Here is a 26,730-nt window from a genome sequence, read left to right as displayed (position 1 = left end):
ACTGGCATACCAAATCTGCTTTTCAATGTTAGCTCCAACCTGGTCTATTTGGACTAGCAAGGCCTTTTTTCTACTTCCCTTCTGAATTCTTAACAGCATATCTTTATCTATATAATTTCTATGGTTTCCTACAATGCTATAGCAATTTTTTAATGACAATTAAATGAGCTAATCATTCACCTTATGTCATTTTGTATGGAATCCTATAGAGGAGACCATATAGTTCCAATACTATGTTTTTCATATAACTCATTCAAATAACTGCTCATGAAGAAGAGAATGAGCAGCAATAAGGCCATGGTATTCAGAACTCTATTTGTTGATATAGAAATTCAAGAGTTCTCTTTCTCCCTTCTCTTCTTTGTTAAAATACAAATAGCCTTTCTATGAAACCACGCTACTTCACTTTTTCTTAACATGTCACTGAAAGCATGACCTATTAAAAGACAGTAAGAACCTGGAATGAAGGAACTAAAGAAAAACTCAAGGAAACAAAACTTAAAATCATTATTTGGTTCTGATCAAGGAAGAGGAATGGCATGTGTTTAAAGACAGAGAATTAAAAAGCTCTTTAAAACGTTCAATTTAAATTTAGTCCTCTGTATCCTTTATATCCTTAAAAAAAAAAAAGGTAGACTTCTCATTATCTTTAGCCAGACTACTATTGACATTATAACTACACTCCTTTTAAATGTTTGTACAAATAAGAGAGAACTCTAAAGATTTCTTGTTAAGTAAATGGCAGCTGATATGATCAGTAGGAAATAGGAAAATCATTTCTTCAAGTTTATTTATTTTGAGAGAGTCTGTATGCACATGCTCACAAGTAAGCAAGGGGCAGAGAGGAAGAGAGAGAAAGAGAGAGGGAGGGAGAGAGAGAGAGAGAGAGAGAGGGAGGGAGAGGGAAAGAGAATCCCAAGCAGGTTCTGTGCCATCACCACACAGCCCGATGTGGGGCTCAATCTCAAGAACCATAAGATCGTGACCTGAGCCTAAAGCAAGAGCTGGACACTTAACTGAGCCACCCAAACGCCCCAGAAAATCATTTTTAATAGAATAATTTGAGAGTCTACCAAAAAATAATGTATTTCTTTATGGTAAGTGCTGACTGTTTAGTATAGTGTTTTTCAAATTGTGGATCCCAATGCCCATTAGGAACTCTGGCTTGGTGAACAAGAACCAGTATTTTCTTAAAAAGAGAAACAAAAGGGGAGCCTGGTTGGCTCAGTAGGTTAAGCATCCGACCAGCTAAGGTCATGATCGCATGGTTTGTGGGTTTGAGCCCTGCATCAGGTTCTGTGCTGACAGCTTGGAGCCTGAAGCTTGCTTTAGATTCTGTGTCTCCCTCTCTCTCTGCCCTTTCCCCTTCTCTCTCTCTCTCTCTCTCTCAAAGATAAATACTTGGGGCACCTGGGTGGCTCAGTCAGTTGAGTGTCCAACTTTGGCTCAGGTCATGATCTCCCAGTTTGTGGGTTCGAGCCCCACATCAGGCTCTGTGCTGACTGCTTGCTCAGAGCCTGGAGCCTGCCTCAGATTCTGTGTCTCCTTCTCTCTCTTCCCCTCCCCCACTCACGCTTTGTCTCACTCTGTTTCTCAAAAACAAATGTAAAAAAAAAATTTTTTTTAAACCATACTTTAAAAAAAGAGAGAAACAAAAATAATACCTGCAACAACAACAAAAGAACAGAAAAAAATTTTGCCCATAGTGAGGTAAAAAAGTGAAACTTTGGTTTGAACCATGTGTATGCAGACACACGTGTAATTGTACGTGTATGCCTGCTCTCTGCAAAATGTATTTCTAATTATAGGTTCTGGTCAAAAAAGTTAAAAACCACTATTCTGTGCACTCTTTGACTACAGCGGATTCTGAGCTAAAGAACCTTAACATTCTCTTAACATCATCAGGAGAACTGTGAAATGGTTGAAGAAAAGGAGAACTGTATGGAAAATTGTACTTCCACGGATTTATTATCTTAAAAAAAGTTATGCGCAATTGGTTACATGTGTGTGTGTATTCACCTATGATATCAGTACTACAAATCAAGTAACCAAGGTTATTCAATGTTGAAACTCCACCCATGCATTTCCTGTTGCTACCATAAACCCAGTACATTTTCACACATCTGATACTATTTTAGCTTCTTATATTTTATATACTACAATAAAAAGGATATTGTGGGGATACCTTAAAACAACCTCAGTTCTTAAGTGAAGAAACAGAGCCCTGAAAGATGAAGTAAAACTTGTCTAAAGCCACTAATCATAAAGCATAAACAGCAACTTCAGATGCTGACACTAACAAATCAACATGTGTCTTATCTGGCATCCACTGGAATGTTTTTCTTAAAGAACACTTACTTGAGCATGAATAGAGGAAACCTGTTCTTTTGTGTGCAGTTTCTTACTAAGTTTCTTATAATTCAGATTATTACAAACATAAACTACCCATGATGGGACTTAAACACAGAAGCTGCCCTTTGAGCAAGAATATTTATAAAATACAATGTGATGTTTTGCTTTTATTTTGTTTCTTGGACTAAAAAATAAGTTTTTAAGGTACTACCTGAAAATTGGACACCAAATTTCCACTAATTGATTTTTTTCCCCAAGAAGCCAAAAAGAACTGAACTCAATTTGCCATATTAAAATCCTCCCTTTTCTGACCATTGTTACCAGAAGATGTACATCCCCAGAATGCTGGGACACGCTGCCCCAGGGGTCTTGTCCCACCATCTGCTGGTGCTGGGATGACAGCAAGAGTCTGGCATAAGGCGTGAATCACAATTAGATGTGACGCTGAGGCATTTGTGTGTGTGGAGGCGAGCAGTTAAGTGCAAATCACTCATACGTGTCTCATTTTAACCTTAACTGAAAGAATGGCTTAACATCAGAGCTGAACTATCAGGGGCAAAAATGAAAACAAAACAATACAAAACTCTTACGCTCTGATGAGACTTGCCACAGATTACAATCCAAGGAATTGGGAAAATAGTTTGCACTAAAACGAATGAGGATTTGGGAATAGTATTTTTTTAATGCTATTGTCAGAGAAATAAAAGGGAAAATGTAATCTGGTTTTTTTCACATAAATCTGATTTACAGTTTAGAAAAATCTTACAGGAATTCTATTAACCTGCTAGCATAGGATTTCTATGTAAGTTTCGATTTTAAATTAAACAGCTGGGAATTATCTTCTTTCCTTAGGCATAAAAACATAAAGAACCAAATACTGCTTACCACTAAAATGCCACTGTAGAGTAAATAATTACAAAGCTTGAGCCTCATTTCATATATACTTTCTGCAAGGGCCATCTACTGTATCTCAAAATGTATATTTATCTGTGAACGAAAAGATGTTCTCAGATATCTGTGAGTACTCTTGAAATAATTTTAAAAGAACATTAAGAAATAGTCGGCAGTTAGTGTTTGCAATCCAAATGATTGGCTACCTGTAAAGAAATCATGCATTGTGATCGTGAGTCTTAAAAAAAAAAAAGAAAGCTAGACTTTTCATTATCTTTAGCCAGACTACTACTGACATTTTAACTACACTCCTGGTAAATGTTTGTGGGAATCAATTCAACATCTTCCCCCCACCTCCCGCCCCCTTCACATCTAGGTGTGGTCATAAAAATGCTTGACTATGCCTACAAATTATGGGCAGCTGGCAGTCCTTGAAGTTTGAAGGACCCATATATGAAGGACAATTGCTACTTTAAGTAATATCTGGGGGGAGCTACTGCAAGAATCACATCCATCACAGTAGCCTTTGCAGTTATGCAAGCACTCATTCTGTTCCTGCAGTCCTATGTCCACACTCCACATGACCTCCTGATGGCAAGGAGGCAACTTAGTTATGAAACTGCCAGTGATAGAAAGAACAAGAAAAGCAAGCAACTGGATTAGAGAAACTTGAAAGAAGAATAAATCAAGGAGCCAGGCTACATTGCCAATAACACACAATGCCTTAGAGGAGAAGTTAAAGAACTACCTGTAGAACTTCTCAAGGCCAATAACCTGGTAGAAGAGTAGGTGGAATGAGAAGGAACTCATAATTCCTTCCACAAAGTCCAAAATTCCCAACAAAGCTACAAAGTAAATACGTTAAAGTAACTGGGTTTGCAGTTAAACACCAAGAGGGGGTGTTCAGGTATGTTACTGAGATAAGCTGAATTTATGGTGTTATGTCAGCAGATAGACTACATGAGAATAAATTAACGGCATGCATCTGATAACCAATTTATAGTAAACTCCAAGTTAGAAAAACAAAAATAATGACTGTTATTAGTATGACTCTATAGGATTAAAAATGTACCTAGATTAGATTAAAAGTATTGATTTAGAGTAATTAAAAAAATGTGTGAAATTTTACTTAGAATTATGGGAAGAATAAAGAACTGGTATCTTTATATTACATGTCCAAGGGACCTTTATGACTATGAAGGAAAGATTCAGATTTGGGATTGACTGCAAGGACCAAGAATAGGACTCATGACCCAAAGGGCCAGGGAACTCAAAGTTCCCTGAGGAACTATGTATTTCTCAAGGGGTAGATTTTTAGAATAAGGTGTAACAAGAGACCTGGCCCTGTGCCTAGGCCATCTGACCCAAATGCAAGGCATCATTGATTATTACCACATAGACAAGTCCCAAATCTTCTCTTCTTTTATCCAACTGAAAACAAAGCATTTGCACTTGGATATGCCATAAATACCTCAAATTTAACATTTCTAAAATTAAATTTACCCTTTTCCCATTAGATTCATACTAGTCTCTATCTCAGTGAATGGCAGGAAACCCATCTAAGCCAGAAGCTCTTGAATGATTATAAATTTGTCTCTTTTACTAAATGCCTTCCTATCACTTACGTTTAATCAAAAACACAGGCTCTACAGATTCCATCTCACCAGCATCTTTTGCATCTATCCTTTGTACATCCATGTTACTTCAGGTTCTCAGTTCTGACCTTTATTAAATCCAACAGCCTCCTCAAGAGTCTCCTTAACTCCAGCTCCCATCCTCCCCCATCTGTCATCTACAATGACACCAAAATAAACTTCAGGAAATGTAAATTTCATGTCACTCCTCTACTGAAATCTTTAAATGATCCACCATAACATTTAATGAGATAGTCAAGCACATCTGTCATATTTCCCAACCGGTCTCCCAACTGTTGCATTGACATCCTACATGCTAGTCACACTAAATTACTTGTAGTAAAACAAATTAACCTTATTTTATACCTCCCTACTGCACACGTTTCCTCTCTGAAATGCCACCCCACCATTTTAGGTTATTCCTACTCAGACTCAGTGTTTTCATTTAAAGATGCCTGACTGAAAGTCCATCAATCTTTCTAATCATACCTGACCAGCGCAACAGCTACTTTAAATTTGTATTGAGAGCATTTTTTAAATTTCAAAGCAATTTCAAAGATATTCTCTCATCATTTTTAAAACAGTCATGTAGAACTGCATTATAGGTTATGTTTTTCTAATATTACAAGGACACATAAGATTATATTGGAAAAGAAAAAAGAAACCAGTTTCTCTGATTCCCAGTCCCCTACTCTTCCTACCACAACTCATTCAGATATGTGGTGATAACAATACTTTGATTAGATTTACCAGTTATTATGTGAGAAATATTTTAAAAAATTTTTAATGTTTGTTTATTTTTGAGAGACAGAGACAGAGTGAGTGGGGGAGGGGCAGAGAGAGAGGGAGAGAGTGAGAGTGAATGAGTACATGAATGGGGAAGGGGCAGAGAGGGAGGCACAGAATCCAAAGCAGGCTCCAGGCTTCAACCTGTCAGCACAGAGCCCGACACGAGGCTCGAACTCATGAACCATGAGATCATGACCTGAGTTGAAGTTGGACGCTTAACTGACTGAGCCACCCGGGCACCCCAAGAAATATTTTTATTTGACATATTTTGCAGTAGTAAGAACTGAAGTAATAAAAGGATATACAATATTTTGAGATAAACTGAGGCAGTAATTGAAGGAAAGAATGGGAACTAAGTATAGAGAAAGCAAAGCAGGTTTAAAACCAATTTAAAACACATAAGAGGAATGTATGCTGGCTTCAGAAGATTAAAGTAAGAGCCTGACAAATAAGAAATTAATGTTCCTAAAAGAAAATGGAAATATATGAAGTGGGGAGTGGGGAATGAATAAAATAGTTTCTTTCACTGGTGAGAATCTTTTTTCTCCAGTAAGGATTTTAAGCAAATAAAAGGACCATGAGATGCGAGAAAATGTATGCAGTCATGAAAAGAAAGAGGGCAGAACAAAGACCCATTTACACAATGACTCACCATCAGAAACAGGTCTTACTAAAAGAGTAAGTTGTGACAGTCATTTTATAAAATTACAACAAATGATTCCGAAAGTCTTGCAGTCATTTGAACTCCAGGGATAATGTAAGCTGTGGGAGTGGGAGAAGTCATGTGTTTGGAAATCTCTGCAAGAAAAAGCCAGGATATCTACTAGTTTGATTACTTTAACATTACCACTAACTAGGTCATAAAACAGTTGCTAAGAAATTAAGAGTTCTGTGGTTAAAAAATAAAAGAAAGATATTTACTGAGAAGGTAAATACCAGGAGGAAGTGTTTTCATGATTGCAATAAAAGCAGAGTATATAACTAGAATTGTTCACTTAAAAGCTGCAAGTACTGAAAATATGGTTCCTATAGTAAATATGGATTTCTTCATTGCAAATTAAGAGTATGAGGTTATAGTAAAACACAGTGCAGCAATATTTTCAGTAAATGACACATCTCCACTCTATGTCAAATACTTTAGGTGAAAACATAAAGAAAGCTAGAGATTTGACATCTGTAGGATTCAGGATTCTTTAAAGTCCTTAATTTGTTAATGTTTACTGTAAGCATATAACAGGAGTATACATTCTTTCTCAAATAAACAAGTCATTTCTTAATGGAACATCATAAAAAAAAAAGTGATCCAAGAAATGCACTTAAGGAAATAATACTTAATGCAAACAAGTCAACTTGAAGCAAACAAGTCAACATGATGTAAAATTTACTCCACTTTTTCAGGAAAACAAACAGCAAAAAAAAGTATATAGAAAAGGAAAAAAGGAGTCACTTAAAATTGACATTACTGTAACCTTGGACGAAGGAGATAGAGCTGAATGGCTCACTCACATTATCATCTTTAATTAAGATTTAATTAAGAAATATCCAACAATAGATACTACCATTGTGGTCTAGCCATCCAAAAGAACATTATGTAATCATTAAAAACATCATTTAAAAATATCTGACATCATAAGCAGATGCTCAAAAATAAGTTTTTAGGGACGCCTTGGTGGCTCAGTCAGTTAAGCATCCGACTTCAGCTCAGGTCATGATCTCGCGTCTTGTGAGTTTGACTGAGCCCCACGTAAGGCTCTGTGCTGACAGCTCAGAGCCTGGAGCCTGCTTCGGATTCTGTGCCTCCCTCTCTCTCTGCCCCTCCCCTGCTCACACTCTGTCTCCCTCTCTCTCTCAAAAATAAATAACAACAAAAAAGCATTTTTTAAAAAGTAAGCTATGTTTACGTGGCATGATTTCAAATTTTATAAAATAAAAAAATTACAATAAAAACATTTTCTGGGGGCGCCTGGGTGGCGCAGTCGGTTAAGCGTCCGACTTCAGCCAGGTCACGATCTCGCGGTCCGTGAGTTCGAGCCCCGCGTCAGGCTCTGGGCTGATGGCTCGGAGCCTGGAGCCTGTTTCTGATTCTGTGTCTCCCTCTCTCTCTGCCCCTCCCCCGTTCATGCTCTGTCTCTCTCTGTCCCAAAAATAAATAAACGTTGAAAAAAAAAATTAAAAAAAAAAAAACATTTTCTGTATTTCAAGTTCTATACCATATGCTGGCATTATTTTATAAACAGAAAATCTATTTTAAATCTGTACATATCAGGACATACTGTAAATAACAGAAACTACTACATACTCCAATTTATGCTCCAACAGAGGAATGTACTACCCTACAATTTGCACCATTGTAAAATGTGAAAGTATAGTGAGCTTCATGAATGGTTTCCTGCTCCTGCTGCATTCATTCCTCTGAGCTCTCCTCAACTCTCTTCTTCTGTGTGTTGACATTATCAGACTAGCCCATATCATGGAGGAAAAATGGTTGTACCAGTTTCAGGTCTTATTGAAGAGCAACACAGAAGTCTTCTCTCCCCACACCGCTCCTCCCTGCCTCAAAAAACAAAACAAAACAAACCCCAAAAGTACCATGGTTCACCCAACTGAACTGATCTGAATTAGTTATTTTGGCCAGATCCATGCCATGCCATGCCATGCCATGTATTGATTAGTTTAGGCCTGAACCAATTTCAGCAAATAGCCCCTATAATCTTGGGAGTTAAATTTCATGGCTTCCCCAAAGGAGGAGAGCTGTGTAATGAGAAAAAGAGGGGAAGATGGGGAGAAGAATTTAAGTCACAGTAAAGAAAAAGGGGAAATGAAGAGACACAGGGCATAAATGAAACAAAGAACTGACCAAGATTTGTAGTGATTTACTACTGCTCTATTAGAAAGAAGAAACAAACCCAAATAAAATTATGTTAGCTTAGGTAAAGTTGAAAAGTTTTTAAAGTTTTGTGGGAGGAAATAATAATTTTCTTTCAAGTATAGTCCTAGAGAATAGGAACTAAGTTATCAAGCAAAGCTCAAGATACAGAGTTCCAGTTATGGAATGAGTAAGTCACTGGAATAAGATACAGCATAAGGAATCCAGTCAATGATATTATAATAGCCATGTAACAGGACAGATGGTAGCTACACTTTTGGTGAGCACAACATAATGTATAAACCTGTCAAATCACTAGGCTGTATACCTGAAACTAATGTAACATTGTGTCAGCTATACTCAAAATAAAAGTGAGGGCGCCTGGGTGGCTCAGTCAGTTAAGCATCTGACTTCAGCTCAGGTCAAGATCTCTCGCTTTGTGAGTTTGAGGCTGGCATCACGTGAGCTTGAGCCCTGATGCAGGTGAGCTGGTGCATGCTTTGGATGAGTCCCTCTTCTCTCTCTCTCTCTCACTCCCTCTTTCTGCCCCTTGCTCACTTGTGCCCTCTCTCTCTCAAAACAAAACAAAACAAAAATTGAGTGAATGAAGAGTTGAGAATAAGAAAGCAAAAGAGAGGGGCGCCTGGGTGGCTCAGTCAGTTGGGCGGCCGACTTCGGCTCAGGTCATGATCTCGCGTTCCGTGAGTTCGAGCCCCACGTCGGGCTCTGAGATGCTGACAGCTCAGAGCCTGGAGCCTGTTTCGGATTCTGTGTCTCCCTCTCTCTGACCCTCCCCCATTCATGCTCTGTCTCTCTCTATCTCAAAAATAAACGTTAAAAAAAATTTTTTTTAAGAAAGCAAAAGAGAAGATATTACTAATCAAGAAAAAAATTTGATGTTAATTTCACAAAGATTAAAAACACTTCAGAACAGATGACCTAATGTTGAAATGATAAATAATCAATTTTATGTAAACTTTTGGTAGAAGTTTTTAGTTATTAGGGGGAATGAGTGACTAGACTATATGCTGTGACACAGGAATAGTTGACTATAATATATTTTAAGTAAATTCTTTATTTTAAAAAGTGTGTGTTAGGGAGACTGGAGAATGAAGTGCTATGAATGGAAGAAATACCAAGCCAAAGCACTTCAAGAAAAATAACAAAAAAGACTGTCAGTTGAAACAATAATTGCTGGGGCACCTGGGTGGCTCAGTCAGTTAAGCATCCGACTTTGGCTCAGGTCATGATCTCACGGTTCATGGGTTCAAGCCCCATGTCGGGCTCTGTGCTGACAGCTCAGAGCCTGGAGCCTGCTTCAGATTCTGTGTCTCCCTCCCTCTCTGTCCCTCCCCTGCTCATACTCTGTCTTTGTCTCTCTCAAAGATAAATAAACGTTAAAACAAACAAACAAACAAACAAACAGTAATTGTTACAGAATAAGTCATGAGAGACTTTCAGAGACCATAAATGATTTTATATTTGTTGAGAGACATCAAGAACAAGGGTAAAGAACAATTGGCAAAATACTGATAATCCTATTCAAAATATGTCTAGCACTACAAGGGCACTGAATCATTTTGAAAAGAGGTGAATCAAGTAAACTTTTCCAAGTAAATGTTTCCAATATACTCTGGCTACAGTAGGAACAAAAAACCCCAACACTAAACTCCGAAAAGAGAAACAGACTTCAGACTACCATAACCTACCAAAATTGGGGGTAAGTTATGCGTTGAAATTACTGCTGATAAAATAGCAACTAAATAGCTCTTAAAATACACACGAGACTGAAAAGCTATCAGTAAACCAACAGACATTACACATCATTAAATGAAAGCTGTGAGGAAACATGTGTCATGTTACTTGAGAAACTTCTTTCCTTTCCTTAAAGAAACCTATAAGCTTAATGAAGGAGCAGGATATCACCATTACAAATATGTAAGTTACATTATTAACATTTGTAAGTCTTCCTCACCACTCTAAAGAAAATTACTAGATTCATGCACTGGCTTAGCTTTAAATACTTAGTAAATACCTACCCTGTGCTAGGCAAATGGCTAACAAGACATATAGTCTATACCTTGCCCTCAAAGAGTATAAAAGCAGTTATATGATTTTGATAAAAATCCCACAGCAGACTTAATGTACAGAGGGACCAAACTCAGTGTAGACTTCCATTTGTCTACTCTTCATAATATTTGATGATTATCCATCATTTTAGAACCTCATTTCCTGCAGAGGATTACCATTTTCTGTACCCTACTCCTTTGTTAAGTCCATACTGAAAGGGAAGGTATTACAGACCAAGCTAGACTAGGCAGAATATTTACTCAAGGTGGTTAGAATCAGGGTTCAAGAATACAGTAGATTTCACAGTGGAAGTAACAGAACATATCAGGAGGTCAGTTATCATCACTAGGATCTTCACCATCCATTTCCCTCTCCTTACCCACATACAACTTTTGTAGCCACTTAAGTTTCCATGATAGCTTAGAGCATAAAGACACTAGTTTGGCTTACAGAACCTTGCAGATGTCAGAACACTCTTCCAAGTACAATATTTCAAAATGGTCTTCTACCTCAGCCCTATGCTCAAAAACAGCTCCAACTCTTCATTATCTACCACACTTACTCTCCCAGTCCTATCACCATAGCAACCAATTGCCCTATGACAGTAAAAGCAAGACTGGCAAAGTAACCTTGGCCCCAATTTGGAGATGTTTGTGCTCTAAAAACTTACAATGCACTTTGCAAACTGTGGGAAATGGTAATATGTAGCACCCTAAAATGAGTGCTGGAAGTTTTCCAACTTGGTCCTGGATTTACCAGGTATCATGGCACTGGAATAACCGACTAGGTCTCTGTAACACTGAAGACAAATATCAAACTGTAAAAATCCTACAAACCAACAGGGAAAGGTCCAGGCAAAATGTTCTAAGAGAGAAAGCAGGGCATCACAGGGTAGCCTACCTAAATGATAAGAGAAAAAAGTGTGATGGAGGTTTGTTAACAGTGCCTAAACCAGAACAAAAGGGGAAACATTAGTCAAAGAAGAATTCACTCTGCTAAGCAGAGACTGACAAAAGATCATAAATGAGAAAATGGATCGCAATATCCCAAGCTATATAGACAGAACACGGTAACAGGGAAAAGAATAATTGTGAAATGGCCAGTTAAAGAACTTTCCCATCCCTAAACTTCTTCAGACCTCATCTGAACCTTTCCTCACTGTGTCCTTTGGATCCCTTGACTATTGTGTACAAACACCAGTCCCTCTCAGAACTCTACCTCCCCACCTTCACTGCAGCTGGAATCCCTCTCTAGGGATTTCCTGTGACGTGCTCTCAAGCAGATCTCAACTCTCTTCTCTTCCCTTTCTACCACAAGATTCAGAGCTTGGAGCTTGAGCTGGTATTTTCTGAGCTCAAAAATATCATTTCTAAACCATTAGTCCTCTGGCTTCACTCAAAAACAATTTCTCTCTTTTCAACCCCTACCATCCAGTAAGATTGTACAATTCTCATCACTAATATCCTAACCCTCAAGTACACTGGATCTTTCTCTTAGGTTCTCTCTCCCCTCCAATTCCTGCCATCATTCTGAACAACTGTGAATCTACACAGGGAGGTTAATAACTTGGCCTCACATTCCCTGTCTTTAATAAATGGCCTAATTCTCCACTGCTCTGTAACAATCCATCACACAGTAACACCCAGGGCCCTGGCCCCTTCATCCTGGAGAGTTGTTCCACAGTTGAAAGCTAGTTGAAAGCTTAAGTTTGGAAATTACTTTCTATTACAGTCTGCTATTTTATCATGTATTTTATTTCCTTATTAGGAAGCAAATATTTTTTAATCTCCCTGAAACCTCTATTCATTCAACTCCTCCTTTCTTTTCCCAATCTATCAGTCCTTTCCATGACTGACTTCATCCCTACCTACTCTGAATAAAATGATCAATGATTTCAGCAATTCTAGTATTACCTCAGTTCCCTAAAACCCTACCTAGCTATTTAACCTTGCCATTCAATCCCTGACGAATCCAGCCATATGCTTCTTCCCGCTCTCCAATTTTAAAATATGTTATTAAATATGATAACTAGTACCACAACAAATTCACATTTTACAATCTTAACTGGACCCTCAACATTGTTCAGCAATCCTTTTATTTATCCCTAGTTATTTCCCTTCCACATTTCCTAAGCCAATAATTCTAAACATCTACTATTCTATACATATGCCATATTCTCCATCATGGTCAGCAAATAACTTTTCCTAATAATTCAGAGTGTAAATATTTTGTTCCTTCACAGTTAAACTTACCTATGATATTACCTATCCTTAATTCCTGCCTCTGAGAAAAAATGTCCTCCTCCTCTTTCTTCTCCTTGCCTATCCCCCAACCCTTCTTTCAAACTGTTACCACAATCTTTTCAAAACACAAATCTGATGTTTATTTGCTTGTGCTGGTTCCCTTAGGATGGTGCTATAGATTGAATGTTTGTGTCCCCCTCCTCCACCCCACCATTCAGATGTTGAAACCTAACCCCAGGGATGCCATTAGGAGGTGGGGCCTTTTGGGACATGACTATATCATAAGGGGAGTTCTCATGAATGAAATTTGTGACCTTACAAAAGAGACCCCAGAGAGATGCCTGGCTGCTTCTACTATGTGAGGTTCCAGCAAAAAGCTGTCTGAATCAAGAAGCAGGTTTCACCAGACACTGAGTCCACCAGTGTCTTTATTTGGACTTCCCAACCTCCAGAACTGTGAGAAATGCAACCTGGTCTTGGGTATTTTGTTACAGCAACCCAAGCAGACAAAGACACATGTCATAAAAGTCCTTTCATAATTTGAACCCTTTACTCCCTTTTCCATTTATCATCTCTTGCCCCTTCCCTGAATGTACTTTTTTTTTTTTCTGGCCATACCAAACTTTTCAGTGTCTAATTGAACCATATTTCTTCTTATCATTACTACAACTTTGTGTATATTGTTTCCTCTGCTTGGGATGTTCTTCTCATAATCCTTAAGCCCTCACCAGTACCTGGGTAAGTGTGCTGTATTTTCAAAATCCAGCATTATGATCCTTCTTATCAAACTCACACCTCTCCTCCAATACTCACACACAATGTTGTAATTGTTTCCAAGTTCTTAGCACCTATTTGATAGTTGAAGACTTGGGAGTAGATCTGAGATCATTTAAAAAAAATTAATTTTTACAGAGTTCCTACTATGTTGGGAATAAGAGACAAACAGGAAATGGCATATCCTCACATAAAGCTGTCTAGTAAGAGAAAGAGAGGGGCTAATAAATTATCATGATTCAATGTGACTAATACCACAATGAGGTTATGTAAAACAGATATAGTGGGAAGCAATCACAGTTCCATAAAGATCATGGAAATTTTCAATAAGAAGGTAACATTTGAGCTGAGTTTTGAAGGATAATAAAGTATTGTAAGCAGAAAAGGAGAAAAATATATTCTACAAAAAAGGAATATGTACAAGCATTACCAGCTGAGGCTAGGGACCCTAAATTTGAAACAGCAACATTCCATACTATTGGGTGATTTTATTTTATTTGGCCAACAGCTGAAGGGTACTAGAATTGGAAAGTGAAAAAGGTAGACAGTTGGTATTATCCAAGGTATGAAGAAGAGGGAGGTAGAAGAAGTGTATACCTATAAAATACTCATTTATCCATCAAACCCAGGTGAGATGTCAATCCCCATGTGATACTCTGAAAGACTCTTAAAATATGACTTGAATCCAGCTGTTTCCCCAGTACTTTGTAATCAGCTCTATTACATAATGTATTATATTGTATTAAAATTTATCTACCACTTGTCTGTCTAAACTCTCCAGGGCAAAGTACCAATTAATGTGTGGTGGTACCCAACTAATGCTAGTTGAATAGAATTGCCCTGCCCTGAATAAATGAAAAAGGCATACACAATTAATACACACTAAGTTCAAACAGAGGTATGTATAAACTGTTATAGAATATTAAAGATGGAGTAACCAAGTTACATTTATTGATGTTGTCATAGGCACAGTTACTTCTAACAGAAAAGAGAATAGAGCTTGTAAGATTGCCTTATATTTTAAGAACTCTCCCATCAAAAATGAAGTTTTCTTGTAGAATTACCTATCACTACCTCATGCAGAGACTAAACTTTTCACTTTGCATTAGGCTAATCAGGCCTTAGATTACATGTTTTCAAAAGCAAACATATGCAAAAATGTTCTTTAAACCTTCAGAAATCATTGCAGAACATTACCTTGCCTTTATATTATCCCTCCCACATATACACATCAGAAAGAAAAGATGATCAATCCATAACTAAGTTATTATGAGCCAAACGAAAACATTCTGTTTGCTCCTTTAGTACAATGAATAGAAAAGATGTGTAATACTTAACTATGGGAAGAGAAAATTACATGCATCTAAAATGAACTCACCTCACAGAACATTGTGTGCTAAAACCTAGACTTTGAATTTATGTCTTTTTAAAAAGCCCATTACTCTGCCTTTTTGAGCCTCATTTTTGGGTTTATCCCAATGAATATTAAAAAACAGAGGTCATGGAAAACCTCAGTAAAATCAGTTATAGATTCCTCTCTGGAAAGTTCTAATACTTATGACATCATTCTTCACTAGCAGCTATCCCAAAACATAAGTATTATGCCACACAATCCATTTTGATATTTCAGTAGAATACATATTCCACTTGTGATGGGTACTTTAAAAAAAAATATTTATCTTGAGAGAGGGAGAAAGAGAGCATGTGTGTAGAAGTCAGGGAGGGGCAGAGAGGAAGGAGAAAGAGAGAATCCCAAGCAGGCTCCGCACTGAGTGTGGAGCCCAAAATTGGGGCTCAATTCCAGGAACTATGAGACCAGGACCTGGGCCGAAACCAAGAGCTCTGATGCTCAACTGACAAGCCATCCAGGTACCCCTGTAACGGTTACTTTTATGTGTCAACTTGGCTGGGCCACAGTGCCCAAATATTTGTTGGAACATTATTATGGATGTTTCTGTGAGGGTGTTTTTGGATGAGATTAACGTTTAAATGCATAGAGTATGAGTAAAGCTAATTGCCCTCTAAACGTGGCTAGACCTTATCCAATCAGATAAAGGCCTACATAAAACAAAAGACTAACCTCCCTAACCCTTTCTCCCCACTCCTCCACCTACCCTATTCCCCTCATCCTGAGCAAGAGGAAATTTTGCCAGTAGACAACCTTCAGATTTGAACAGCAACATTAGCTCTTCCCTGGGTTTCCATCCTGCCAACCAACCCTGCAGATTTTGGGTTTACCAGGCTCCATAATCAAGTAAGCCAATTTCTTAATATAAATCTCTCTCTCACACACACACACGCACACATATGTATAGATACACACACATATATCCTATTGTTTCTATTTCTCTTGAGAACCCTAATATACCTCTGCCCCTAGAAAAGAGGATCATCTTATCCTCCTAAACATTTCTAAGGAAGAACACACACATGCCATGCAGATAGTAGGAAAAAATATTCTCAACCTTGGTTCTATCACCTTATATCAATATACTACTGTCTCTTTGTCATACAAAGACCAACTGAGGAAATGAGAAATGTGATAGTTATCTCCAAATAAAGAAGGTCTGTTAGGGAGGAAATATTGTTTGTTTATCTAGGAGCTACAAATAGGACCAAAGAGTGGCAACTGCAAGGATGAACAATCAATATTAAAAAGTATTTTCTAGTCTTAGGTCTAAAAGAAAAGAAAAGAAAAGAAAAGAAAAGAAAAGAAAAGAAAAGAAAAGAAAAGAAAAGAAAAGAAAAGAAAAGAAAAGAAAAGAAAAAAGAAAAGAAAAGAGAAAAGGAGAAAGAAAAAAGAAAAAAAGGAAAAAGAGAAAGAGAAAGAAAAAAAAGAAAAAGAAAAAGAAAAACAAAGGGATTTTCTTAAAAATAATGGAGCTCTTCATAAAGCCTGAGTAACTATTTGAACAACACCTTCCATGAACAAACACCTTCCTTGGCCCCAAAAATAGTTAGCCAAACAGGTCTGCAAGTATAACAGAAGACACTACAAGAATTGTTCCCAACCTTAAATATAATCATCTATGTCCTCACTGCTTTCTATTATTATTTACTATTCTCTTCCATCCTCTACTATTGTCCCCTTCCTTCTCTGACTTTTCTCTACCTTATCTTTCTCTACCTTATCTGTTTTTAAGAATACAGAAATGAGAGAAAATATCTAAGAAAAAAGCAAATACTTTAGATAAAAGATCTCTCTGTGCCACACACAATTGTATTTTTATAACTGTATGGATTTTTTTATGACAATTTTCCTTCTCTCCTTTCTTTAGATATGTAAGTAAATTGTTGTCTTAGAGATGATAGGTTGAATCTTACTTTCCCATAGGACAAACAGTTGCTTTTATTTTTCTCTTCATTTTCTTAATAACACAATGACAAATATATACTCACTTTTTTTTTTAAGTTAGAGTCTTTGACAAAATTCCACAAATCTTTCTTCAAAGGTCTAGCACAAAGTTCATAATTAAATTTCTCTAAACAGTATGACAGTGTTTTATTTATAGATTAAACCAACTAACAGATTGTGTCAACACTGATGTGGCCTTTGATTCATCCTAGACATTCTTTTCAACCCCACTAAAAAGATATTGTCTACATTAGAACCTTGTTACTTAAAGTTTGATCTACAGATTAGCACATCAGTATCCTCTGGGAGCTTATTAAACATGCAAATTATTGGGCCCCACATAAAGCTACTGAATCAGAACCTGAGGATAGAGCCCAAGTATTTGTGTTTTAATAATCCTTCCAAAGTGGGGCACCTGGGTGGCTCAGTTGGCTAAGTGCCTGACTCCTGATTTAGGCTCAGGCCATGATCTCCCAACTCATTAGATCAAGCCCTGCATCAGGCTCTGCGCTGACAAAATGGAGCCTGCTTGGGATTCTCTCCCTCTCTCTCTCTCTCAAAATAAATAAATAAACTTAAAAAAAAATCCTTCCAAATAATCTTTATGTACCCTAAAGTTTGAAAACCATTTGTACAGAACAGTGCTATCCGATGAAATATAATGTGAGCCACATAAACAAACATTCTCTAAGCAGTCATGTTAAAAAAGGCAAAAAGAAACAGACAAAATTAAGTTTAATATGCATTTTATTTGTATAGAATATTATCATTTTAACATGTAATCAACACAAAAATTGAGTCATTTGACTTTTTTTTTTTTTTAATGACTATCTCTGAAGTTATAAATCATCTCAATTTCAATTAGTTCCCTTTCAAGTGCTCAATAGCCACCTGGGTATCAAAGTTACTATATGGTCAGCCCAGGTCTAGAATTGGTTGAGAAGAAGCTGGGTCCTTAATACAGCATTTTCTGAGTTCTATTTTAACATTTGTGTTAAGGTAGACATAGCTTGAACTCATATGAAATCCTGGAGTTTTGCTATCAGCAGCTTTGTAGTTTGAGAAACAAAGAAACCAAAGCTGAATATGTAAAAGAATCTATATCTAAATCTAAAAAAAAGACATTTTTTTTGTTCTCAAAAAAAGATATTTATCAAAGGTGTAGTTTTTCTTAGTGTTCTAAGTTTTTAAACATTTGATCTTCATATTTGCATCAAATGTGTCTTTATGTACAAAAGGTATGTTTTCCCTACTTAAAATGCCTAAAAATTAATAGCTACATTTAATCTGTACATGATAATTAAGAGCCTTTAATATTATAATTTAATGAAAGGTATTACTTGCCCAATGGATGTATACATTTTTGAAAGAATAAGCAGAATTATATAATATGAAATGCTAGATAAAGTTTTCAATGTAAAAAATGTTATGTATAATACTGTTAAAAATCCCATGCTTTAATCAGGTGGTAAATCAGTAAGGTTTTAAAAAGTTAAAAAAAGGGGGCGCCTGGGTGGCGCAGTCGGTTAAGCGTCCGACTTCAGCCAGGTCACGATCTCGCGGTCCGGGAGTTCGAGCCCCGCATCAGGCTCTGGGCTGATGGCTCAGAGCCTGGAGCCTGTTTCCGATTCTGTGTCTCCCTCTCTCTCTGCCCCTCCCCCGTTCATGCTCTGTCTCTCTCTGTCCCAAAAATAAATAAACGTTGAAAAAAAAAATTAAAAAAAATAAAAAAATAAAAAAAAATAAAAAGTTAGAAAAAAAAAAAGTGGTTAATGAGGTTAATGAACCAAAAGCATCAGCATGCATACTATTAGTCAATCATGGCACAACACAGTATAAAGTAGTTCATTCTGTTTCATATAAAGTAACTACTTCTAGTGTCTTCTAAAACAAACAAAAACCAATTCAATCAACAAATGACAAACTGATATTTTTTAAACATTGAAGTAAGTACGAGAGTCAGATCATGCCTTTAGTTCATTTTATGATTATTTCCTTTTGATTTGACAGAACTACTTTTACTTTCTTAAGGTCAGCAAATATATGTACTCCCACCAGACACTGAACATACCTCTATTACAGCATTTATGAAAAATTATAATTTTACATTTACTTATCAGTCTCTATCACAGAATAATAAGCTTCTGAGGGCAAGGACTAAATTTCTGCCATTATCAGGAGACATCACAGTATTTGCAACTTACTAAATAAAACTCAGTGCTGAATATACGAATGAATGAGACCTGAAGATGAGGAGATGTGCAGTCAAAGTATGATATGACTGTACATGATGTTCCACATCTAACTTTAAACTAGTTAATGTTTAACCAAAGCAGTATGACATACCATGGCAGTATGAACTTAACTATATTTGAATACTCTACAAATATTCTAATAGGTCCATCTACATTCAATACATGGACTTTTTTTTTTTTTACTCTAGCCATGAATAACTGATATGCCAGATCACAAATGTCACGCAGTGTTCTCTACCACTGCTCCAACAGCCCTGTATAACTACAGAGGAAAAAAAATTACTTCTGTTTTACCTAAATGTGCTAGCTTTCTTAAATCTCAAAGAGTTATACAATGCACTGGGTTTTTTTTGTTTAAGTGGTAGTGAAACAGCTGAAATTACCAAGTGAATTATCTGTCAACAGTAGGCACTGAATACGATTAGCTTCTATTAAGAAATTTAGAGAATACAGATTTGTTGTATATAGCCCATTACATGAATATTATGCTAGAAAATCATACCTAAACTCTACCTTACTAAAAACACAAAATATTCATATTTCCTTAGTTGTTAGTGATTTTGTAATATGGTATATAATACCTTGGCCTTCATCAAGATCTTATTGTACAGCAAACAAAAAATAATGTAGTGTCTTATATTCATATAAAAAGATACATTATTGATTTACCATTCATTTCTTCAACTAGAATCACTCCATTTTAATGTGCTTCTAAAAAGTATTTCTTAATTTAGGATCTTTTCCATTATCCTGGCTCTTCTTCCCTTACTTTGACTATCTCAGGCAGAGTTATTAATCTTTTACTCTATTTTGTCTTTAATGTTATGACTATTTTTCCAATTTAACAATTTTGCTGTTGGTCATTAATATTCACATACATTCCTAACTCAAAAAAAATGAAAGTCGCAGTTAATAATAAATGAGTCACAATGAAAAATAAAACTACTTCGCTTTTATTTATTAACTTGGTATAAAACATATTCCCATGGTGTGATATCTCTTTCAGTTTTAACATAATGGAAAAACTATAATTTTATGTGAAGATTTACATGAAATCAAACTTCAAAAAAGGGGAAGAATTTACTTTAATTACCTACTTTTCTGGCTAGTGTTAGAAACTTTTAAAATAGTCTCTAGTGGGGCTCCTGGGTGACTAAGTCGGTTAAGCATCCAACTTCAGCTCAGGTCATGATCTCATGGTTCATGAGTTTGAGCCCTGCATAGGTCTCTCTGCTGACAGTTTGGAGCCTGGAGCCTGCTTCAGCTTCTCTCTCTCTCTCTCTCTCTCTCTCTCTGCCTCTCCCTTGCTAGCATGCTCTCTCTCTTAAAAATGAAAATAAAACATTAAAAAAAATAGTCTTTAAGGCTAAGTATTTAAAACACTTTTAATTTATAAAATAACTTATATGTATACTTCATTATTTCAGTAAATCTTAAACTACCAAATTCACATGACATTAAAAACTCACTAAGAGGTATCTATATAAAAGTACATTAAAGAAGAAAAATCAGAAGCAATCAAGTTCACACTTTCAGTGTTGAATAATATAAACATAAACTGGCAAAAAAATGAGTATCTAAATTTATAGCTATAGCACAATTCAAAAGCTTGTATGATGTAACTTTGTGAACAGTTTTCTTGTACTAAAAGTAATGCTTTACCTGGTATTATCAATCAACAAGAGAAAGAATAAAAACCGTATGATCATTTCAACAGATGTAGAAAAAAGCATTTGACAAAGTACAATATCCATTCGTGATAAAAATACTCAACAGGATAGGTCTAGAAGGAACACACCTCAACATAATAAGGGCCATATATGAAAAACCGACAGCAAACATCATATTCAACGGGGAAAAATTGAGGGCTTTTCCCCTAAGGTCAGGAACAACCAGGATTCCACTCTTACCACTTTTATTCAACATAGTACTGGAACTCCTAACCACAGCAATCAGACAACATAAATAAATTGGTAAGGAAGAAGTAAAACTTTCACTATTTCCAGGTGACATGATACTATATATAGAAAACCCTAAAGTCACCACCAAAAAACTACTAGAACTAATAAATGAATTCAGTAAGTTTCAGGATACAAAAATCAACGTACAGGTATCTGTGGCATCCTATACACTAATAATAAATCAGGAGAAAATGAAATTTAGGAAATCCCATTTAGGGATGCCTGGGTGGCTCAGCTGGTTAAGTATCCAACTCTTAATTTCAGCTTAGGTCATGATCTCACAGTTCATGAGTTCGAGCCCCATATCAGGCTCTGCACTGACGTTGCTGAGCCTGCTTGGGATTGTCTCTCTTTCTCTCCCTCTCCTTCTCTCTCTGCCCATCCCCTACTCATTCTCTTTCTCTCTCTCTCAAAAAATAAAAAATCAATCCATTTACAATTACACCAAAAACAGTAAAATACCTAGGAATAAACTTAACCAAAAGAGATGAAAGACTTTTACTCTGAAAACTGTAAAACACTGATGAAAGACATTCAAGACAATGCAAAAAAAATGGGAACACATTCCATGCTCATGGACTGGAATAACAAATATTATTAAAACAAATATTGTTAAAAACAAAAATCGTTAAAATTTACTGCAATCCCTATCAAAACACCTACAGGCTTTTTCATGAAAAAAGAACAATCTTTAAATTTGTATGGAACCACAAAAGACCTTGATTACCAAAGCAATCTTAAAAAAAAGCAAAAACAAAAACAAAAAACTGGAGGTAGGACAACTCCAGACTTCAAGTTATATTACAAAGCTGTAGTAATTGGGGTGCCTAGGTGGCTCAGTCGGTTAAGCCTCTGACTTTGCCTCAGGTCATGACCTCATGATTTGTGGATGCGAGCTCTGTGCTAACAGCTCAATGCCTGGACACTGCTTCGGATTCTGTGTCTCCCTTTCTCTTTCTGCCCCTCCCCCACTCATGCGTGCTCATGCGTGTGTGCTCTCTCTCTCTCAAAAATAAACATTGAAAAGAACTTTTTTTAAAAGCTGTAGTAATCAAACCAGTATGGTACTGGCACAAAAACAAGCACACAGCTCAAGAGAACTGAATAAAAAACCCAGAAATAAACCCACGATCATATGGTCAATTAATCTTTGACAAAGGAAGAAAGAATATCAAAGTGAAAAAGAAGTCTCTTCAACAAATGGTGTTGGGAAAACTGGACAGCTACATGCAAAAGAATTAAACTGGACTATTTTCTTTCACCATACACAAAAACCCTCAAAAGACCTAAATGTGAGACCTCAAACCATAAAAATCCTAGAAGACAGCATAGGCAGTATTTTCTCTGACACTGGTTGTAGATACATTTTTCTAGATATGCTTCCTGTGGCAAGGGATGTAAAAGCAAAAATAAACTAATGGAACTACATTAAATAAAAAGCTTCTGCACAATAAAAGAAACAACATTCTAAAAGACAATGTATAGAATGGGAGAAGACACTAACAAATGACATATGTGATAAAGGGTTAGTATCCAAAATATATAAAGAACTTATACAACTTAATATACCCGAAACAAATAATCCAATTAAAAATGGGGAGAACACACCAACAGACATTTCTCCGAAAAAGACATACAAAAGGCCAACAGACACATGAAAAGATACTCAACATCACTCATCAGCAAGGAAATGCAAATCAAAAATGCAATGAGATATTACCTCATCTGTCAGAATGGCTAAAATAAAAAACACAAGAAACAGCAAGTGTTGGCAAAGAAGTGGAGAAAAAGAAACCTTCGTGAGCTGTTGGTGCGAAAGCAAACTGGTGCAGGCACTGTGGAAAACAATATGGAGGATCCTCAAAAAGTTAAAAATAGAACTTCTCTATAATCCAATAATTGCACTACTGGACATTTATCCAAAAAATACAAAAACACTAATTCAAAGGGATACATGCACCCTGATGTTTATAGTAGCATTATTTATAATAGCCAAATTATGGAAGCAGCCCAAGTGTCCACTGAAAGATGAATGGATAAAGAAGATGTGATATATATATATATATATATATACACACATACATATATATCGTGATTTATATATATATATATCGTGATATATATATATATATATATATATACACACCATCAAAAGAATGAAATCTTACTTTTCAGTGACATGGATGGAACTAGAGAATATTATGCTAAGTGAAATAAGTCAGAGAAAGACATACCATATTATTTCATTCATATGTGGAATTTAAGAAACAAAACAAGTGGACAAAGGAAAGAGAGAGAGACAGAGACTGAGATTAAGAAACAGACTATAGAGAATAAACTATATAGAGAACAAACTGATGGTTACCAGAGAGGAGGTGGTTGGGGAAATGGGTGGAATAGGTGACGGGGATTAAAGAATACACTTATCATGATGAGCACTGAGTAATAAATAGAAATGCTGAATCACTATACTGTATACCTGAAACTAATATCACACTGTATGTTGATTATATGGAAATTAAAATTTTTAAACTTAATTAAAAAATTGTATGACACCCCTACAAAAAGAAAAAAAAAGTAATGCTTTACTGACTGTACTTCTGAAAACTTTGAGGGCTATATAGTACTAAATTGAGAAATTTCCTAGAATGTTTATCAGACCATTTAATAATCACTCATTCTACAATACACAATTCATACTGTTAATTTTAATTATTCTTCAGGTACTAATTCTTATTAGGTAAGTATTTGTCCCTGAATATGCAAAGGAAAATATAAATCATACTGAACCTTACTGGTATACTAAATGGCCTTCAATCTGAAATTGTAAAGCTATGTTGTCCTTCCCATTCTTAAGAAAAACTTCCTCTAGTAATAATTCTCCCAACAAATAATTTTATCATAAACTTTATAATATTAAAAATAATATTTTTAGTATTAATTGATTAGGCTAAAGGTTTATGCTTTAAAGGTAAACTCCTTTTGATTTAAAAAATTCATTAAGACAATTTTTTTAATATGAAAGAAAACTTTTACATTAAATCAAGAGGTATTATACTGAATGATGAGGCATTAAAAGGGCTGCCATTAACAGCAGAAATTAAAGTAAGATACTATCCATATAATTGTTATTTACTGTTTTGCTGGTATTTCAAGCTAACACAGTAAGTCATCTAGAATTACAAGGGAAAGAGGAAGCAAAATGTGACTGTGCAGATGTTCTGATTGCAAAATCAAAAAGAACTAGTTGAACTTTTATTTTAACTACTAGGTGGGTTTAGAAGGTAGCTGAATACAAATAAAAATATAAAAATCAATACAGATTTAAAATTTTTCTCCAACAATAACCACTTAGAAGTTATAATGGCAAAAATTCCATTTGCTATAACAACCAAAAAATGTAAAATAATACGAATACTTAAAATGAGGTATGTATGGAAAGCATATGTACCAAAGTACATCTCACTGAGACACAAAAAAACTTAAATAAAAGAAGATATAATCTGTGTTCTTAGACTGTTACAGGAATATGACAATGCAAATTTCCAAAATTTCTGTTATATACTAAACCCATGAAAATAAAAATTTTTGACAGATTTATAGAGAAATTTCCTCCATAAAGCTAATATAATTAAAATAGCATGGCTACAACACAATAATAGACAAACAGATTAATGGCGTAGAATAAAACTCCAAAATTGGCCCAATTACATTAAATTAAGTAGTTATTATATGATAAAAGGAGCATCGTCAACCAATAGGGAGACTAAAAAACACAGAGTATTGGGGAAAAGTGACTGTCTAGAAAAAAATAAAATTAGATCATCACCTTATACCGTATATCAAAATAAGTCATAAACACAATTCTATCAATTAATTATAATATGTATATTTTATTAAAAAGTTTCCATTAGGAAAATGATTAAATGTTTATTATTTCACAAACTCTCTCATTTATAGAATTGAAGGAGTACATAATGGTGAAACTTTAATCTTTGTTTCAAATGGGTACTCAGGAAATCTGAATTAACAGAGGAAAAAGTGAAAATATTTAAACCATGTAAGGAAGGTTGCTAGAGGAAACACAACCACCATGGACTATGGTACTATGGAGGTAAAAGGTATGATACTGCCCATACATTTAATATCAGCTTCAAACATTTATAATCACAGTAAAGACACTGAATACAGATTAATCAATCTATTACTTTGTGCTATTTTCCTTTAAATATCAACTATACCCTTCTGTTGAGAATTTCCATTAAATATCAACTATACCTTTCTGTTAGGAATGTATTAATTCATTTCTAATTCACTGTATCAGTCAAAAGTCCAATCTATATACCTCATATTCTTTAACACATTCAGAACATATTGGGATAGTGCTTAATTGATGAGAGAAGCCAGTTACACAAAACAATGAGCAAAGTTGGGAAAAATAGAGAGAGGCAAACCAAGACAAACTCTTAAGTCTAGAGAACAAACTGATGGTTCCCAAAGGGGAGGTGAGTGGGGGATGGGTTAAACAAGCGATAGGGATTAAGCAGGGCACTGGTGATGAGCACCGGGTGTTGTATGGAAGTGTTGAATCAGTATATTGTACACCTGAAACTACTATTACACTATGTTAACTAACTGGAATTTAAATAAAAACTTTAAAAAAAAAAAAAAAGAAGAAGCCAAGTGTGCCTTGGTGGCTCAGTTGGTTGAGCATCTGACTTCGGCTCAGGTCATTCATAATCTCGTGGTCTGTGAGTTTGAGCCCCACATCTGGCTCTGTGCTGATAGCTCGGCGCCTGGAGCCTGCTTCAAATTCTGTGTCTCCTCTCTCTATGCCCCTCCCCCAGCCTGCACTGCATCTCTCTCTTTTTCTTTCTCTCTGTCTCAAAAATAAACATTAAAAAAAAACTTTTTAAATAAAAAATAAAAAATAAAATAAAAAATAATAAAATAATAAAAAAAATAAATAAAAGAAGCCAGTTACATCAATCAAGCATATAACCACAGAAAACCCCCAGTAGCTGTCCAGGCAGAGTTACATGCAACCCTGTTCTGTTGAAAAAGAATGTCATATATATAAAAAAATAAATAAATAAATAAAGGAGCTGAATGTTAAAAAAAAAAAAAAAAAAGAATGTCAAAAAAACAGAGCAGCACAAACCCCATCACTTTTCCCTCAACAATAACTTAAAAGTGTACTCCTTAGTGATAGTAAGTCAGCACTGGTACTATGAATATTGAGGACAGATCCTTTTAAGTATATATTTGGCATATAGCATCATTTCTCTTACATATTTTACTCTCTGTTAGGAACAGAAGAAGTTTTTCAAATTTAGCAAACTTAAGAAGCAAAATGGTAACATTTATAGCTAATGTTAGAAAACCAGGTCTTATGCCAATGTTTTAATCACAAAGTACAAATACCAATGGAAGCTTATCTCCTTCTGGAGAATGCACAAAACAAGTGCTTTTATTGCTCCTTATGAAGTACAGCTTAAAAGCACCTCAAAAGGCAAACAGCGTCCAGTATCATAGTTATA

General features: G+C 35.7%; 1 protein-coding gene across 3 annotated transcripts in view; it reads right to left on the bottom strand.

Annotated features, from left to right (window-relative positions):
- The window catches only part of RAP1GDS1 (Rap1 GTPase-GDP dissociation stimulator 1), a 173,066-nt gene that overhangs the window by 108,152 nt on the left and 38,184 nt on the right, over window positions 1-26,730 (bottom strand). The gene's annotated exons all lie outside the window — the stretch shown is intronic.

The sequence above is a fragment of the Lynx rufus genome, unplaced genomic scaffold (assembly GCF_022079265.1).
Source record: "Lynx rufus isolate CCGP_SWC_20201006 ecotype Redwood Valley unplaced genomic scaffold, mLynRuf1.p SCAF_3, whole genome shotgun sequence".
Lineage (NCBI taxonomy): Eukaryota > Metazoa > Chordata > Mammalia > Carnivora > Felidae > Lynx > Lynx rufus.
This window is presented reverse-complemented; position numbering and strand designations above follow the sequence as displayed.